The sequence below is a fragment of the Vombatus ursinus genome, unplaced genomic scaffold (genome assembly GCF_900497805.2).
Source record: "Vombatus ursinus unplaced genomic scaffold, bare-nosed wombat genome assembly UNPS02014959.1, whole genome shotgun sequence".
In the NCBI taxonomy this organism is placed as follows: domain Eukaryota; kingdom Metazoa; phylum Chordata; class Mammalia; order Diprotodontia; family Vombatidae; genus Vombatus; species Vombatus ursinus.
Window position 1 is genome coordinate 15,677,635 of NW_020954737.1, and position 4,516 is coordinate 15,682,150.

The 4,516-nt window shown below is 42.6% G+C and overlaps 1 non-coding gene across 1 annotated transcript; it reads right to left on the bottom strand.

Moving 5' to 3' along the window:
• Positions 1–358: 358 nt before the first annotated feature.
• Positions 359–484, bottom strand: LOC114030503. The gene has a single exon (XR_003567622.1). It is a non-coding gene; the product is annotated as a U6atac minor spliceosomal RNA (small nuclear RNA).
• Positions 485–4,516: the final 4,032 nt, after the last annotated feature.

Below are 4,516 nucleotides of genomic sequence, written 5' to 3' on the forward strand. Positions count from 1 at the left end.
ATGTTTTTTGTTCTTGTTTTCAAGTTGCAGTTTTTTGGTTATTTCAGTTGTGTCCAACTCTTTGTGACCCCATTTGGGATTTTCTTGGCAAAGATACTGGAGTGGTTTGCCATTTCCTTCTCCAGCTCATTTTACAGAGGAGGAAACTGAGGCAAACAGGGTTAAGTGACTTGCCCAAGGTCACACAGCCAGTAAGTGGAAGCTGTATTTAAACTTGGGATCTTTCTTACTTCAGGCCTGACACTTTATCCACTGTGCCACCTACCTGTCCCCAGAACATAGTTAGATGCCATAGAGTAGGTGGTAATGCCTTAACTTAGGTATGCACAACATACAGCCTGTGGGTGCTTGTGGTGCGCCAAAGTGGTCCATGGGCTGTATGTTGTGCAGGCCTGCCTTAACTGTATATGTGTTATAAAGAGCAGTAGGACCTCTTCCATCTTTAACAAGGGGAGTGCTAATTTTCTCTCCTTTGTGGTATCTCAGGACAAAATGCTAAGGAACTTGAGGTCCTTGGGCTTGAGGTGTACCAATCTGAGAGCTGCCATTCCTGAACTGATTAATTCTATGCCTGTTTGCTTCCCAGGTCCATGCCATGTGCTTTCTACCATCTTGAGGTTTGTTGCCTCTGAATACAAAGACTTAATGGCTACAGGTGACTCTGACTTGTCTCTGGTAGCTCTGGGAGGCTCCTGACGACTGTCTTTGCTGATACTGGCTTTTCTGGCAAGCCCTCTTTCCTATTTTCCTGAACTCCTGGCTGATGTTTTTATGCAGTTCATGGATGGATATAGTCACTTACTGTAGTTTCTCCTTGGATTTCTTAATCTAATCAGTATTTAGTTTGTTGCTGTTTTTAGGTTTTTGCTTCAGTAGATATGTGGGTGCTGGGCTGCTTGCTTGTTCAGGCAGTCATCATAGCTGGAATTCCCTTCTAAACTGATTTCAAGAATGGATGGATAAGTCCACCAACATAACATTTTAGGTCCCTTTTAAATGTACTCTCTAAGTAGCACAGGGCTTCACTGTAGATCACAAGATGCTCAGGGAAACAGAAATATTATCCATGCTCATGGTTGCTTTCTTTAGAAGTATAGCAGCTGAGGCCACACACCTGAAGGGTATGGATAGGAAAACCCAGGCCACCACAGCTGAGCTGCTGTAAGCTGCTTAGAGCTTCATTTTCATCTCTTCACTCTCTCACATACTGTACTGCGAATCTCAGAATTGAGCTGGGCTATGTTAATAGTGCCAGCAGTATCACATATAAGTGGCACAGTAACAAGGATGAGAATATAGACTGTCAATCAGTCACTCATGCCAGCTATCACGTGTATCATCCAGCATCAGAGAGTGCTGGGGTATCAGCTACATTCAAGTCAACAAACATTTATTTAGGAAATACCTAGTATGTGTCAGGCACTGTATTAAGTGCTGGAGATACAAAGAAAGGCAAAAAAACAGCCCCTGTTTTCAAGGAGAACATAGTCTAATGTAGGAGACAACATAGAAACAACCATGCATCAGCCAGACATATACAGGGGCTTCTCTCAAGCTCTATTGCAGCTGGTATGACTCATCCCTTTGGTCCTGCCCCTCAGGAATAGTGACTTAGATTCCTTTCAAAATTTAGGATTTGGAATGGAGCTATCCATTTATATTCTTGGCTCAAGATGTTTTCCCTCCCCCCTTCAGGAAAAACTCTTTCCCCTCTAAATACTATCTCTGCTGTGTTTCAGTTGAGGCTATTTACTGAGGCACAACTATATGTAATTCTTTAATCATAAGAAATTACTGGAAAAAAAATCAAACCCAGCCCAAGAATCTCCCAGCTTTTGAATCCTCTTCAGAACAGAAAGCCATACAGTTTTCCTCAGGAAAGCCCCAAATCGAGAAGCTCAATTCCTACTCCCAGTCCATACAGATGAGCTCAGAGAAATACAACATAGGCTCTCCCAGTGCTTCAGGGAGTGATCAGCTGCTCAGAGACTCCCACAGGTCAGTGGTGGGGTGGAGGATCTACAGTAGTTTGAACCTGCTAGGCTCTTGTTCTTCCTCTTCCGTCGATACTGTTTTGCTTTCTACCATGGTTGTCAATTTCTTTGTCCACCTCTCCCCTATTTCTGGACTTTGCGGGCATCTGCTATTTGGGCAGAGCTTATGCCCAAAGAGTGGGCAAGCTTGCTATTGAAATCTTATAAGAGGAAAATGACTGGGAGAGGGCTGATGGGAGGAGAATGGGTAGAGTGACTCTGTGCCCACTGTTAATTAATTTCTTCTTATTAATCTTTACCAAAGTTTATGTCATCTCACTTCCCATGTCACTTTCCCCCAAGAGGTCTCTATCTCCAGGTGATCATTTTGAACATGCCTCCTCCATTTTCCCTGCCCCACCTTTCCCCTTCTATGCTCACTGTCCCAGAAAGATGCCCAGATATGCCTTTTATCTCTTTGGGGAAGGCAAGAGAGGGAGGACAGAGCAAGCAAGAATGTGACACACATTTAATTGGCTTGTTTCCTTCAGGTGGGCCTATCCATAAAGTTTTGGCTACCAAAGCAACGTCATAAAGAGGTGAAGAACAAGGAACAAGATCAAGTTGAGGCCCAGGATTTTCAAGAAGGAAAAAAAGAGAGAAGACGACAGAGGTATAGGGTAGTGGTACTGGGGCACCCCTGTGTGTTTACTGCCTTTTCCCTTACTGGGGACCAGGACTGGTCTTGCTGTGAATACACAAATACCTTATATACATCAGAGTAAGGGAGAAAAGGAAGAGGAAGAGCAACAGTATGATATATAAGTGGCACAGATCTTGAGCACCCAGATAGCCAGAACTAGAGATAATTCTGTTCTTATTGACAAAAGTAAGAGAATTAAATTTGACTCTAAGCACCAGAACTGTATTCCTTTGGGGCAAAGCTTTGGGTTTCCACTCCATGTGGCAATTAATTTCATTGTATTTGTTTTATTCCTTTTGGTTCTATTGTTACAAAAGTATTCCCTGTTCCAAAGTCCATTGGTGTGGGAATTTATCCTTATTTAGTGGAGATGAATGCCCTGTACTGCAGGCAGAGCAGGGTGGAGTTGTTGAGAGCAGAAAAGCTTCAGTTCTTGGCCAGTCCCTTTTGAGATTTTTTAAGCTTCAAGTCATTTTTCATAGTCTTCAAGTATTGAGTCACTTTGGGTGCTTCTGACTTCCAGCTTCAAGGGAGAAGATGGAAGAGGTCAATCTTGCTTTCCGTTGCTAAATGAAAACATTCTGGGAAAACATGAGAAGAGGTAGCAGTCTCTGTCATGTTTCTGTTGCCAGCTAGCTACAGTAGAGACTTTGGGAGTTTCCCTTTGGATGAGATACAGAACTCTTTGTTCTGTACAGCTCTTGGTTGAACTGAATTATCTTACTCCCAATAGCAGAGCTCCCTTACTTTGTATTGTCAGGTATATATTCTCCATATACCTTCTCTGGTTTCTATTTCGCTTCCAATTTGGATAAATGGGTTTTCTGTGCTATTCATGATATGTGTTCTTTGTGGAACTGGCATTTGGTGGGAAAGGAGTCAATAAAAAATTGGGGTCCTCCTTCCTCCCGATAATAATGGTGAAGTGATCAGAAGTTAGATTGAATCTGATTGTATACTCTAGACTAATAAGATTTAAGGGAACAAATGGAAACGTTTCTAGCCCAGTACCCCTCTCTCTGAGGAGAGCAGAGTGGTAACCTTTAGTTCCAACTGTCTGTTTCCTCTCGCCTCCTTTAGAGAAGAGTTGGGGGGTGGGGAGAGGCTAGAGATGTCTATGCCTCTCTTTGAGCCAAATTGGAAAAGATATGCTCAAGGTCACAGAAAATGAAATAAGTATCTGGGGATCAAACCTATGTCTCTTATTCAAATTCAGTCTCTTTCCAGTATATCTCACAGGTGAGGAAATCAAGGTTATTTTAGGCAATTGGGGTTAAGTGACTTGCCCAGGGTCACACAGCTAGTAAGTGTCAAGTGTTTGGTCTGAGGCTGGATTTGAACTCAGGTCCTCCTGACTCCAGGATGGTGCTCTATCCACTGTGCCACCTAGCTGCTCCCGTTCATGTTCTTCTTGATGTGGAGGGCAGGGATTATTTCATTTTTGTATTCCTTGGACCTAAGGTGGTGCCTAGCACAAAGTAGGTGCTTAACAAATGTTGCTTGACAAGCGGACTTCAGAAAAACCTGGAAAGACTTGTATGGACTGATGCTGAGTGAAGTGAGCAGAACCAGGAGAACATTGTACATAGTAACAGCCACATTGTGCTAAGACTAACTTTGATAGACTTAGGCCTTCTCAGCAATGCAAGGATCTAAGACATCTCCAAAAGTTTCATGATGGAAAATGCTATCCACATCCAGAGAAAGAACTATGGAGTTTGAATGCAGATTGAAGCATAGTATTTGTGATTATTTTCCTTCTGTTTTGTTTTGTTTCTTCTTTCTTGTGGTTCCTACTACTGGTTCTAATTCTTCTTTACAACATGACTAATGTGTAAAT